Source organism: Microtus pennsylvanicus, chromosome 13 (genome assembly GCF_037038515.1).
Source record: "Microtus pennsylvanicus isolate mMicPen1 chromosome 13, mMicPen1.hap1, whole genome shotgun sequence".
Lineage (NCBI taxonomy): Eukaryota > Metazoa > Chordata > Mammalia > Rodentia > Cricetidae > Microtus > Microtus pennsylvanicus.
Window position 1 is genome coordinate 9,938,795 of NC_134591.1, and position 15,574 is coordinate 9,954,368.

Below are 15,574 nucleotides of genomic sequence, written 5' to 3' on the forward strand. Positions count from 1 at the left end.
ATGTAGAAGGTGTGGCAGAGGTAGACATTGGACTATTGCATATTCAAGATAATCTTTTGCTATTGGGAAACTCTGAGGGGCCTCTTACAGGCCCCTATGCCAAATCCAGTTCAGTCTTTTCTGCCATTAAAGAGGAAATTCCTTCTCAGAGCAATTAAGGAACCTAATGCCTATTGTCAGAAACCATCCTGCTCTGGATAATAGAACAACTATAGAAAAAAGAACAAAAAATTAAGGAGAAACCATAGAGTGAGTATTTTGGCAAATGTCTATAAATGAACAAAGACAACAATTAAAATATTAATAAATGATATCATTAAAGGTCTGGTACACACATGTGGATGTAACAATAATTTTATCAGAATCTTGGCATGCAAATTGTCCTCTTCAGGATTTAAATGTTCAATTTTTAGGGATTGGAACTTTATCTCAGGTAAAAGAGAGCATGGGATTGGTTGAATGTATAGGGCAAAAAGGACAAAGAGGACTATTAAAGCCATATGTGACTAACATAGCAATGTATTTGTGGGCACATGATTTATTACAGCAATGGGATACTCAAATTAACATTCCCAACCTCAGAAGTGAACGATAAATAAACATATGTTTCTGGAAAAAAACTATTAGGTTTTATAAAGACCAGTCACTAACCATTCAGGTTGTACAAGAACAGAACATAACAGCTGCTATTTCAAAGGCACTAATAGCTCTATTTTTAAAATGGTTGACAGACAAACCTGTATGGGATAAGCAATGGCCTTTAACAATAGAGAAACTGCAGGCTTTAGAAAAGCTGTTAAAGGAGTAACTAAGTGCTCAGCATATTGAAGAATAGAATTCTTCTATATTTCTTGTTAAAAGAAATCTGCAAAATGGAGAATGGGAGCAGATCTAAGAGCTATTAAAAAGGTGATTCAGCCAATAGGTTGTCTGCAGTCTGGCATTCCTTTGCCTCCTCTATTGCCTTATAGTCACTGATTTAAAGGATTGTTTTTTCACTATATCTTTACAAGAAAAGTTTGTCTTCACAGTGCCTACTTAAAATAATTCTCAGTCTGCTAAGAAATATCAAAGAAAGATTCTCTCACAGGGAATTTTAAATAGCCCCATTTTGTGCCAATATTTTGTTAGTCAACCATTGGAAACAATATGTAAGCAATTTCCTGAATATATAGTTTACCATTACATAGAGACATCTTGCTGTCTGATTCAAATGAATGTTTGAAGAGGTAAAGAACATTTTGCCTTATTGGAAATTACAAATTGCTCCTGAAAAAATATGAAGAAGAGATTTTATTATTTAGGCTATAAAACAAGTTTACAAAAAATTAGATCCCCAAAGGTATAAATTAGGAGAGATCAATTACAGATTCATAATGACTTCCAAAGATTGCTAGAGGACATTTCACATCTATGACACACTATTGGGAAAAGTCCTAAATACCTGATTCATTTAAAGAAAACTTAGATGGTGACAAAGACTTAAATAGTCCCATGGAATTATAAGATAAAACTGAAATCTGGTAGATGGATATGTTCCATTTTGTAGATTTTGGAAAACTAAAATATGAACACCACACCATTTATACCTATTCAGGATTTCAATGGGCAACTGCTTTGGGTTTGGAAAAGCCTGATTCGGTAATCACACATTTGCTAGAAGCTATAGCCATCATGGATATATCTGAAGAAATAAAGGAAGACAATGCTCCATCATATGTCTCTAAGAAAATGAAACAGGTTTTTTTTTTTGCTTATTATAGTATGAAGCATATTACACATACACTACACAATGCTATAGGTCAAACAGTTACAGAGAAATCAAATTGAACTCTAAAGGATAAGAAAACAGATAGGAATAATAAATACCCCTCAGAAATATATTGCATAGTGATTTATTAACTTTGAATTTTCCAATGCTAATGAGAAAGAGAAAGAAACAACAGTTGCAGAGAGACATTGGATAGTAGAAGAAACTACAGAATTAAATCATCCGATATACTTTAAAGATGCACTGACCTCAGAGTGGAAACCAGGACATTGTGTTACATGGAGAAAGGGGTTTTGCTTATGTTTCCACAGGAGAAAAAAAGCTATGGGTACCATAAAAATTGATAAAAAATTTATTTGATTTGAACCAGAGATAACTCTTAATTAGAAGAGATAGTTCAGTAAGAAGAATGACTGTTTAATTTAAACTAACCTATAAAACTAACAAATGATTTTAATTAGATCAGATATAACTTGCCAAAAAAAGAATCTCCCCAAAATTAGGGTTGGAGAACGGTTCAGAAGAATAGAGGTTTCTAGCTAAGGAATCTAAAGACCACTAAACAAATGAGACATCTGAAGAAAAAGAAAAACATAATCCAGAAAGAAATGTCTTAAGAAAAAGAGTAAATTGGTCTATTGGTATATCACATTTCCAACAGGATAAAATTTCACAAATCTTCCCAAATGTTTGTTTTACTATTATCTACAGACACATAATGCAAACAGTCTTTTTTGTAGTCCCAGTCCACTTAAAGATTAAAGCTAGCTTTGGAGTTTGGGGTGCGGCTCTCTTCTCTAAACTCTAGTATGCTTTTCAAATTAAAATCCAAAATCTTTGTCTCATGTCAGAAGAACCACCTGATATGGGACAGAAGAAAAACAAATATTAAAGGACTAATTTATTGCCACTAATCTCATAATTCTTTGGTTTTATATTGACTCTTTAACAACTTTTCTTAAGGTATAAATTTTATAAAATTAATATATATTAAACTTTTTTATGATATTAATGGTCACATAGAATACCAACTAATTCTAGAAAAAGGTTTAGTCAACCCTTTTCTACAGAATTTTGGATTTGAATCTCTATCAGTTTTCTGCAGTGAACTCTGAGCATGTCTAACAACAACACTTGAAGTCTCCAAAAGGAGGATGTGGTCCCCCAACGATAATTCCTCCAGGGCTATGATAACACTACTAAGCTGAAAAAACACCACCTGAAGATTGGCTTTGGACTATAACCTGCTCAGAACAATTTCAAGGTGGCTAGCTGAGATGATCCAGCCTAACAGACTACTCTAGCCAGGACTTGCGATAAGCCCTGTACTTTCGCATTACACAGAGACTGGACAACAAATGATACAGTTACCTCTCCCAGGACTTGACAATTAACCCAACTTTTTCTTTTCATGATTCCCTAAAGACACCATTGTCCCCAGACAGCATGAAGTAAATTTAAGAATACAACACCCACATTCTCAAGACGTAGGGTGGGTGGTTTTTAGTCATTCAATGAGTTATGAACATTTGTCATTGTTTAGTGGGATTGGTTACAAGTTGTTGTTGGTAGCAGTCAGGAAAGAAGCTAAATGAAAGAAATTAGATTCAAGGTTCTTGTTCTGAAAAGAGAAAAGAGAGGATATAGATATGATAACATGAAATGGTAGATTTTAAAATCTACCTTTGAAAAGCAACTACTAGTTTTAAATGTTTTACATTGGATTGGACTTTTGTATATTGTATTCAAATTTTATATATCATTACAAATTTTGAGATTAATTTTGTTAAACATACTGTAATACATTTCTACTCTTGTTCAAGGTGTTGTACCTATACAACTCATCTAAATATGTAATGCAAATTTCTAGTCATTAAAAATTAGTATTACCAACTGTTTAGGATAATAAGAAAATGCAGATTAGTAGTTAATCACCTATTATAATTGAACTTGTAGTTACATTAGGTATGTTTTCAAGATCAAACAAAGATATATTTTAGACAGGTCATCTTCAAATACTTCATAGATCTACAGAATATGGCATTTAAAGATGTATTAATAGCATAGTTTTTTTTTTTTAAATGACAATGAGACATGTCTGTTCCTAGCAGCACCAATCTACTTCAGAGAAGATAATGGGCATAGAAGAAACTTCACATTGAGATTACTTTCTTTGGGGAAAAAGTAAGCCCCTGGGCAAGAAAATGCCCTTGCCGCAACTGCTGACAGTATGCTGTCCTAACTGAACAAGCAGGACACAAAGGAGAGTGACTGACAAACAGTGTTAAGACAAGGTGGGACAGCCCTTCAGAAAATTCTGCTTTACTGAAAAGTCTGTCGAATATGCTAGGCCTGTAGGTTAAAAATGGATGCCCAGCATTGCAAAGGAACTTTGGGTGACTTTCCAGGCAGCTAATGTTTTCTGTCATTTCTCACATTTTTTTGGAAGTTGATACTATTTTTTTCTTGGGTCTCTAAGGCAATTGAAGGTTAGATAGTTATGTTTTTCCTTGTTTACCAGATGCAGAAAACAAATTATGATAGAAAGTAAATTAGGTACAAGATTTTGATCTCACCAAGATAGGATAGATATAGAGTATTTTCTCTGAATTTGTCAAATGCAAATGGACTAGACATTGTTTATGTATTTACTGCCTGCATATATTGTATATAGTTATTGTACTTACTATATGTAGTTTTTATATTAGTAATAGCCCTCATCTGTATTTTAGACAAAAATGAGAAATGTAATGATATATCATTTGTATTTTAATAAATAAAGCTTGTCTGAAGACCAGAACGCAAAATAGCCACACTAATCAACCATACAGGCTAGGCAGTGGTAGCACACACACTAATCCCATCAGTCACACTAGTTAGCCCTAGAAGGTAGGTGGTGGTGGTGCACACCTTTAATCCCAGCACTAGAGAGGAATATTAGTCAGAATGAGAGAGCAACTAGCTTGTTCTCTTTCAGTCTCAAGATTTTATAGAGGTAAGAGCTCTCTAGTGGCTTGGCTGCTTTGCTTCTCTGATCTTCAGGTTGAACTCCAATATCTGTCTCTGAGTTTTTATTATTTGTGCTACAATTCTTACATACTATTTGGCAACATTCTTAGCCTTTTAATTGGTGGAAACTATGGATTGTATCTGTTAGTCTGCACATGAGTATGTGTCTGTGTGTACATATCTGTGTGTTGTTTTTCTTTTCTGAATTACATACTATTTGACAATATTATTAACTCTCTAATTTAAGGAAGCCAAAGATTTATTTTTATCTCTTTGTACATGGACATGTGTGTATGTGTGTGTGTGTGTGTGTGTGTGTGTGTAGTGCTCTGTACTTTCCTCAATAGTTCATCCACCTGTATGATCTAAAGGAAGCTTCATATTTTCCAGCATGCCACACAATTTGAGGCAGAATCCTAAAAGGCCAAAACTTCTGAGCTCAGTTTTTTGTTGATTGGGCAAACAGAGAGAAGAATGCTTTTCTCTTATAGTGCAAAACATGCCCGTAGAGTGGAGAGCCTGCCCAAAGTGCAATGTAAATTATCTTCCTACAATGCCAATGATGCTGTTCTTTCTTTGCCACAATTCTCCTTTTATTGTTGTTTTAACTGTGTGTGTGTGTATGTGGTGTGTGTGTATGTGTGTTTGTGTTTGTACAGGTGACTGAGGAGGCCAGAGGCTTACTTCCTCCTAGAGCTTGAATTACCAGCTGTTGCGAGCCACGTGGCATGTGTGCTAGGTAACAAATCAGGGTTCTCTGCCACAGCAGTAAGTGCTCTTAACTTCTGAACCATCCCTCCAGCCACCAGATGTCCCATTTTGTTTGTTTGTCTCTGTGATCTAGATACCTGATAGTAAGAGAGCAAGCATTTGCTAGAGCTCCTAATGTTGGAAATTTCTAGTCCATTATGGTCTTTAGAGTCCTGAGCAGTTCTTGGCAAGGTAGAAAGGATCAGAGAAGAAGAAAGGAAACAGCCAGGGAAGGTAGACTCTCAAAGACACCCAGCAATCTACTTCTGTACCTTCTAGGTTTCTTTTCCCCCAAGCAATATGAAATCCTTTTTAAATTATAGAACGTAGTCCCATCTTTATGTTTTTTTTTAAAATTCATCCACACATATAGGTTTGAATGAATATACAAATATTATTAAACTAAAGAACCAGCAATTTGACATTGTTTAATCTTATATTTCTTTTGGCATCTGCCATATATACCTACACATAGAAAAATTTTACTTTTGTATTTATATGTGTGTATGTTCATATGTATCCCAACTTTCAGGTCTTAGCTTTTACCATGGATCCCAGTGACTAAAGTCAGGTCCTCAGACTTGTACATCAAGTCCTTTGACCTCCTGACCCATTCTACTATTACTCTGCAAGTGAATGCATGTGTCTAATTTTCATATAAATGTGTACTGTATTTGTGGTCATATTCTCCCCCTTAACACTATTATGCTATCTTTTCTTACCTCTCCTTTTCTTTTTTTTTTAATTTGTGAACAGTTTTACTTTTTTGTCAGTTGAGGATTGATTGGCGTAAATGCAATCATATAAAAACATAAGTTATGAAAAACACAGTCATGATGTACCCTCCCATCTTATAAGCCCAGTCCCTAAGCCCCCTTCTGCAGGAGGGCCAGCCTGGAGCCACCTCAGCGCATCGGGTAGGTGATGGAGCAAGAGAGAAGCTCACATAGCTGGCACTTGAAGTCCAGGTCGATGGTAAAGTCCAAGTCACGATTGTTTTTGACATTGGGCCTCATGCCAATGGTGCAAAAGATCTCCTTAAGAGTCTTCACTCTTAGGTAATCCTCCGTGTAGAACACAGTCTGCTTCCAGTGTGTAAACAGGGACTCAGGACTGGTAGAAAAGCCAGCCCTTTTGTGGCATCGGGTGAACTCGGTGTTGAAGTAGGCCACCAAGGCATGCATGTAGTCATTCCTCTTCACTTGTAGGCAGGAAGAGGAGGTGAAGGTCAGGTCCTCTACCTTGACTGTATAAATGTCCACCTCATTTATGAGGCAGGCATTAGTGACCAGCTGCTTTGGTTACACCATGTTCACCAAGGGCTCATTGATGGCCACGTCTTTGATGTAGGACATATCGAAACCATATACATTCTCCTACCAATGGATCTTGTAGTCTTTGCACTATCGGTCCTCAATGGCCGTCACATAAAGGGTGACCTGGACTGGGAATATGGGGCCATCAGGTGCCAGGCACTTGTCATAGGCATGCAGCGCAGTGTTGAGCATGGACTCGTAGAAGAGACAACAGTCCATCCACTCGCTGATGATGATGTCCACTTTCTCCACCTCCTCCACTTTGTCATAGGCATGCAGCACGGTGTTGAGCATGGACTCGTAGAAGAGACAACAGTCCATCCACTCGCTGATGATGATGTCCACTTTCTCCACCTCCTCCACTTTGCCTTGTCATAGGCATGCAGCACAGTGTTGAGCATGGACTCGTAGAAGAGACAACAGTCCATCCACTCGCTGATGATGATGTCCACTTTCTCCACCTCCTCCACTTTGTCATAGGCATGTAGCACAGTGTTGAGCATGGACTCGTAGAAGAGACAGTAGTCCATCCACTCGCTGATGATGATGTCCACTTTCTCCACCTCCTCCACTTTGCCTTGTCATAGGCATGCAGCGCAGTGTTGAGCATGGACTCGTAGAAGAGACAGTAGTCCATCCACTCGCTGATGATGATGTCCACTTTCTCCACCTCCTCCACTTTGCCTTTCATGATGGTCACCATGTGATCTAACTTGTTGGCTTTGACAATCTTCACAGCATACTCAGAGATTCTTGGATATTCAATCCCAATGACCTTGAGGGCTTCTGCCTTGGCTGCAAACATTCACAGGGTACTGGTGCCTGAGCCCACATCCAGACTACCCTGTCTGTGAAGAGGTGCTGATTGTGAAAGATGAAGTAACGGTGGTCACCTCATCCTTCTGCATCTTCTCATGGATGCCAAAGTGGGCATAGGAGTCAAAGTAATAGTTTTTGGACATCATGTCCTCAGCATTGGGCTTCTCACTGCTTTCTGCTTGACCACAGGAAACCTCCCTGATGCAGTTCACTGCCTCAGCTGCTGCTGCTTTCACCCAAGTCCTCTGGCCTCTGAAACCACCTTTCTTCTCCCAGTTTTACTTTTTTAAATGTCATATAGACATACATGCATCTGTGTAAAATCTAGAAATCATGTATGAGATAAAACATGACATTGGTGTCAGAGAAATGATCAGTGGCTAGGAGCATTGCTGCTCTTAGAGAGAATGTGGGTTTGATTCCCAGCATCCACATGGCGACTAACCAGTCTCAAGGGATCCCACTGGCCTCCTCAGGCGCCAGACACACATGTAGTGCACAGACGTACAGGTAAAATACCCATACACATAAAAAAACAGAAATAAAAAAACACAACACAAGATACCTGTATTTCTGAGACTGGCTTATTTTTGATAACATCATATTCTCGCAAATATATAAGTTCAATCTCCATTATGCTTGAAAATATTTCAGTATGTATATAACCCACCTTTTCTTTTTCCTTTCCTTTGCTGTGGAATGCTTAGGCTGTTTCTATAACTTAACTGTTGTAAATAATGTGGCAGGTATTAAGGAAAAAGGTCCTGGAGCAGAAACTGTTTGTTGCTCATGGATGTTACAGTGAGAACCAAGCCTTTAGGTAAAAGGAAGATCAAGGGTTAAAACAGCAGAAACTGCAGTGCTGAAGAAACAAATAAGAGGGTTTATAGCTGGGTATGAGTTGACCAAGTTAGGCAGAAGAGAGTAGGGATGTATGTGGTCCAGTCACACCAGCCCCACTGGTCACTTGAAGTTTTTAGGGACATACATAAGGAGTTATTGTCCTTTCTTTGAGTTCAGCTGATTGTAGCTGGTTAGATTATAAAACAGCTTCTAACAAGCTTGTGCTTAATCAGGTGAGCCTCCAAACCCTGTAGACGAGGAGCTAAATATGAGATAAACCAAAAAAGATTATTAGTCTACATCTGCATTTTGAATTGTTTTCCTTCTTTCTCCTCTAATAGTTTTAGAATCTATTGTTTCATATTAAGGCCTTCAATTATTTAGAGTTGCTTTTTATGGAGATCGAGAGTTAAGGATCTAGTTTCAATCTTCTACTTATGGGTTTCAAGTCTTCCCAGTAACGTTTGTTGAAAACACTGTCTTTCTTTCAATGTTATTTTTATCTTTGTCAAGAATCAGGAGTTGGTATCTTGTATGTGGGTGTTGTATTCTTTTCATATCATCCAAGTCCATTGATCTTCATGTCCAGACAGTGAATTAATCTGAGAATTTCTCATGAACAATTTCATGTACATTTTTCCCATTCAAAGTTACCGTTACAACTTTGGTGTTGAAAGGGGTTTGTGTAATGTTGATATAATTATTTACGTCTTTTACTGCTTTAAAAAGACAATTTAGTGACCTCATTTCCTCATTTCTACCCTTGCTCCAAGTTGTAGCTGGCAGACATGGAACCAAGAGCTGTTCCTGGCTAGCTCGAAACACACACCGGGGCACAGGATAGGGTTCCGCCAACTGCTGGTGTCAGGAGGGAAACTCTCTCATGTCCAGTGTATTTAGTCTACGAAGCATGCTCTACAGGCTCACTGAACCTGAAGGAAGGCGTTCCTCCGAAAGCGATCCTCTGCCCTCTTGTGGCCAGAATCCATATTACACGCACTCTCAATAGGGGCTGGCCAAGAAGGCTGCTCTGAGACAGGATCAGTGACAAAGCAAGCAACAGGGTGCTGTTGTTTGTGAAGAAAGGATGGGTGTGTGTAGCTGCAGTTCTGCTTGGGTCTGTGAATAATAGCAGGGATTCTAGTAAGAAACCAAAATGATGCATGGGACAGGGAAGGGTGCCAAAGGAAAGACATGGTGAGCGAAGAGATTTCCAGAGCACATATGTTCTGTGATTTAGAATTTAGAATTAAGAAGCTGAAGAGGTGAATTGGTGATTTAAAATCACTTGTTTATTGTGTGGAGGACTTGGGTTCAGTTCTCAGGAACCACATGTTGGCTCACAGCCATCTGCAATGCCAGTTCCAGGGAACCCAACATAAAAACAAACAGTTTTAAATTATAATTTAGAATTGCACACACACAAAACACAGCAAGCAAGCAAATATACAAACAGCAGCAACCACAACAAAAACAAACCATGTTACATGTAACACTGTCAACCTGAAACCACTTCTCCACATGGAGATAGAATGGCTTAATAAATACTTTGTTCCAGAGCCACTGGGGACACTGCCTTGGAAAGACAGAGTTCTGTGTGCAGTTTGTAGCGAACAAGATCACATAGCATTTGCATCCACTCGCACCCAAGCATGCACACACACACACACACACACACACACACACACACACACACTCATATACTTCTACTACTAATATTAAAAATAAAAATATATCCAGTCTTTTTTATCAATATTTGTTAAGATAGTCTTTTGCTTTATTTTTCCCACAATTCATATATAATAATTAATGGTCTATCACTTTGAAATGCTTCCTTGAGGTTAATAGTGACTTCCTTCCCTTCCCTTCCCTTTCTTTCTTTCTTTCTTTCTTTCTTTCTTTCTTTCTTTCTTTCTTTCTTTCTCTCTCTCTCTCTCTCTCTCTCTCTCTCTCTCTCTCTCTCTCTCTCTTTCTTTCTTTCTTGTCACTGTACAACATGAACTTCATCATTTCTTTCATATTTTCTCTAGCACATACATATGTAGAACTGAAGAGCTGATTAGGTATATTTATTTTCAAATGATATGCAGTCCTAATAGTACCACTAAATGAAACTTTTGCTTTTTAGTTTTTTAAATAAGAAAGACAGGACTGATTAAGGAATAAAATAAAACACCCTCAAGGGGTGGACAATGACCAAAGAGACAATTGTACCAACCTACATTCTCTCCCTCTATTGAAAATAGATTCTTTTCCCACATAACATGTCTTGATTATGGTTTCTCCTCTGTCTGATCCTCCCACTTCCTTCTTCCCATATGATCAACTCCCTTTCTATCATTAGAAAACCAAAGGTTTAATATTAAAATATAGCAGAATAAAATATAGTAAGATAAAAGAAAAACTATCACATCGAAGTTGGACAGGATAAATTAATGGAAGGAAATAAGACCAAGAGAAGGCACAAGAATTATAAACCCACTCATTTTCATCCTCAGGAATCCCATAAAAACACCAAACTGAACTGGATATGGAGGTGCACACCTTTAATCCCAGCACTAAGGGGCCCTAAGGTAGGCAGATCTCAATGAGTTCAAGGCCAGTCTGGTCTATAGAGCAAGTTCTTGACAGTTAGCACTGTTACAGATAAACACTGACTGGACCAAAGAAAGGAAAACCACTAAACTGGAGGCTATAATGTATTTATGTATGTATGTATAGGACCAGGTGCAGACCCTTGCAGGCCCTGAGCATGCTGCTTCAGTTTCTGAGAGTTAATATGAGATTTGCTCATGTTTGTAACATGAAGGGGCCAGGCCTGCTTGTTTGTTTGGGTTTCTGTCCCTCCTAGTACCCCAGCTGTTTAGTCCCAGAGAAAAATCACACAAAGATCTCTATAAGTTATAAAGCTGATTGGCCCATTTGCTGTAGCCTCTTATTAGCTAACTCTCACATCTTGTGGCTCAGTACCTTTTTTCTGTGGGGCAGATCACATTCTGCTGCTTTGGTGGTCTGGGCAGGAGTGGGAGGAATCAGCTTCCTCCTTCCCAGAATTCTCCTGTTCTCATTACATCATTTCTACTTCCTGTATGGTTTTCCTGCCTATATTTCCTGCCTGGCCAATCAGCATTTATTTATAACATGATTGACAGAATACAGACAATTCTCCAGCACCACATGTTGATTGAGAGGGACCTATTTTCTTAGTGTCTTCCATCCATCTGCATCTTACAATCATTCTTTCTCCTCTTTTACTGGGTTCCCTGAACTCTGATGGGAGGGATTTGATGGAGACATCCCATTTAGGATTGAGTGTTTCAAGGTCTCTCACTCTCTATGTAATGTCTGACTGTGGGACTTTGTTGTGAGAGGAAACCAAAGGTACTGATCTATGGATATCATAAGGAGTTGTTTTATCATTTTTTTCTTAGGCCAGTAGTATTTAGTTTTACCCTAGATTCCTGGGCTAGTTTTTGATTCTTGGTTATACAGTGTCGGGTATGGGTTCTATCTCAAGGAATGGGTCTTAAGTCAAATCAGTTATTGGTTGTTATTCCCTCAAGCTTTGTGCTACCATTTTCCTAGCATATCTTGCAGACAATACACCATTGTAGACAAAATGGTTTGTGGTTGTCTTGGTGTTCATGTTACTCTATAGTGGAGTGGAGAGTATCTTCGTACACCAAAAATGCTAGCTTGTAGGGCTGAAGTTTCTAGGTGAGCACAAGTTCCCCTTTTCTATATTCAGTCACTGAGTTGTTTACATATTGTCTTCAGCAATGGGACCTTGGTATCAGTTTGTGGATAGTAACCTATTGTCTTGGTGACATAATGGGTTGTTTGGGGATTTCCATGGGATCTTTTTGGCCAACAATTCAATTATACATAACCCAATCCTAGTATAGAAAACTTTGTTTGATTACAGAAAATGAACAGTTGAGACCCTGTTTCCGCCACTGTGAGATTTTATTTAAAATGTCTTCATATATATATGTATTTTTAGAAAGTTTTTACTGTATTAACTTTTCATACTACTACTCAAATGTCCCTTAATTTTAGTTGTCTCTCCCCATATTTTTTTCCTCTACCTGTTCTGTCTCCTCTTGATCCTGCCATTATAGCCCTCCCACCCATCCAAACCTATCCATTCTATTTCTCTTTCTTATCTGTTCCTTCTAGTCCCTTACTCTGTACCTAACCTCTCTCAGTCTACAGATTATAGACTGACCATTTATTTACTGAATGGCTAATACCCCCTTATTAGAGAATACATGTATTTATCTTTCCTTTCTGATGTGGGAAGTTCTTCTGTGTATGTGTTTTTTTTTATTGGTTAATGAATAAAGAAACTGCTTTGAGCCTATAGTCAGTCAGAACAGAGCTAGGCTGGAAAACTAAACTGAATGCTGGCAGAAAGAAGGCAGAGGCAGAGAGATGCCATGTAGCTGCTAGAGGAGAAAGACATGAGCTATCAGCTGGAACCTTGCTGGTAGAACACTGATGGAGGAGGGTCATCTGTCTATATGTTACTTTCATTGGTTAATAAAGTAACTGCCTTGACCCTTTGATAGGACAGAAAATTAGGTAGACAGAGTAAACAGAACTGAATGCTGGGAGGAAGAAGGCAGTGAGGCAGATGCTATAGCTCTCCTCTCCAAGATGGACGCAGGTTAAGATCTTTTCCGGTAAGTCACCACCTTGTGGTGCTACACAGATTATTAGAAATGGGTTAATCAAGATGTGAGAGTTAGCCAGTAAGAGGCTAGAGCTAATGGGCCAAGCATTGTTTAAAAGAATACAATTTGTGTGTTGTTATTTTGGGTATGCAGCCCGCCGCTCCTCACAACAGAACACGAACCTTGTGGTAAAATATAAGATAATGGAAATGGGTTAATTCTAGATGTTAGAGATAGCTAGCAATGCGCTTCAACTATTGGCCAAACAGTATTGCAAATAATATAGCTTCTGTGTGATTATTTTGGAAGTGTGGGTGGCCGGGAAATGAACCAGCAGCCTCCAACAACTCCTTTCCAGTTGTCTCTTTCAGTATTCTCTCCCTGTATACCACTCTCAAACCTGATCCCTCATGTTCCCATTCTCATCTGTCCCCAGTCTGCCCAAGAAATCTCTTCTACTTCCCCTTCCCCAGGAGATCCAAGTGTCCTCTCTCCTCACTTGAACTCTACTTGTTACCTAGTCTCTCTGGGTCTGTGGATTGTAGCATGGTTGTCATTTACTTTACAGCTAATGTCCATTTATGAGTGAATGCACACTATGTTTATATTTCTGGGTCTCGGTTACCTCATTCAGGATTCTTCTTTCAAGTTTGCCTTCAAATATCCTGATGTCACTGTTCAGTTTAAGTTTTATTTATTGATTCTCTTTCTATGTTCAAGTCTTGAACAGTTTCATTCATTTCTTTCCACAGTTTGTGTTTTAATAGGTTTCCTTAAGGGGTTTATTCATTTCCCCTTTGATGATCTCTATTATACTGATAATAATGTTTGAAGGTCTTTTTGTGTGCTTTAGCTATGTTGAAATATTCTGTGAAACCCTTCTGTGGTAGAGTTGCTGGACTCTAGTGGAGACATATTGTCCTGGCTGTTATTGATTTTGTTTCTCTGCTGGTGTCTAGACAATGTCAGCATTGAGAAAATTGTATTTCTAAGTGCTAATATATCTGTTATTGTCTTTGTTGGGTGGATATTTTGTTTCTAGGTTTCTGTTTTCTCTCTGGCTTTTAGGAGAGTGTGCTGGCTGTGCACTGCTACTTAGGAAATTCTTCTGGGGTCCTAAATGGTGTGGTCATTGGAGGTTCCAGATAGAATGTGTTTCTGGATATTGACTTCTGACACTTAGGAATGAGGAAGGACTTGAGAGGGGGCACATCTGGGATTCAAAGGAGGAATGAGAGCAGGGTGTTCCATTGCAATCTGCTTAGTTCATTCCCGGGAATGGGGGCAGAGAGTGAGGAGAGGCCTCAATGGAAAGTCTGCTACAGAGCTTGGGATGAGCCTGGGGGTTTGAGGGAGAGGTAAAGATCTGCCATTAGCCTCCTTGCTTTTTTGGTTAGAGTGGCCAGGGAGTGCCTGCTGGTATTGAGGTCTGGGACAAGGCAACAGGCTGGGTGGGAGTAGCAGGTTTTGAATAGAAGATCTGTGTAATTCACTTGAGATGAGCATGTGAGTTTGGGTGGATGCAGCAGGTGTTCTGGTACTAGCTAAAACTTCAATATAACATTGTGTGATATAATAGGAGCCCATACCAACTTCTAATCCATGCTAGAGATGAGACTTAAAGTATCATCTTCCTCCATTCTAACTACAGATCTGTGCTGTGTAAAAGGTTAGTCAGGTGTGATAACCACACTCTTCAAGTAGAGAAAAGAAGGTGGTGTTTCTGTTTCAACCTCTTCTGGCAAAATGTCTTCATGTGCTCATCCTGAGGCTGTGAGAATGCGCAAACCAGGTGTAGGTTGCAACCTAGTAGAAGTATAAATTCTGTGTACTTGAACAGTGTCTGCCATAGTTGCCTTGGTTTGCTCCAGAGTTGAGAATGAGGGCAGACCTGAGTAATCCTCCCCTCAAGAGTGTTCCCTATTTCTAACAAAAACTCAGCCCTAGTCAGAGAAAGGCACAATTGCTCTCTAGTGGGATCCATCTCACTCCTCAGCCCAGCAAAAGTCCAAAGGTCTTTCAGAACCAAGGTATGTCTTGGGGACCTCAGGACACTGAATGCCACTGGAAAACACTTGCCAGTGTCTTCTGACCTGATAAAAGTTTTCACTTTACAAGTCACATCAGATGTCATGGAAGAATTCAATTATTGTCCCAAATCCCATAAACAAATGGCATACTTTATAGTGAGCACATCAGAATTTAATTGTTTGTGTTTGTGAGATGACAAGAAGAAACTGTCTGGCATGGTGGTGTGTGCTATTAGTCCCAGTATTCAAGGAGGATGCTGGCAGATCTCCAGGAATAGGAGACCAGCCTGGTCTATTCCAATAGTTATAGGCTAAACATGAACAGAAGGAAATCATTCCTCTTCCAAGATACATCTCTTA

The 15,574-nt window shown here is 38.8% G+C and overlaps 1 pseudogene; it reads right to left on the reverse strand.

Annotated features, from left to right (window-relative positions):
- Positions 1-6,435: 6,435 nt before the first annotated feature.
- Positions 6,436-8,299, reverse strand: LOC142834256 (protein arginine N-methyltransferase 1 pseudogene; annotated as a pseudogene).
- Between the last annotated feature and the right edge of the window lie 7,275 nt (positions 8,300-15,574).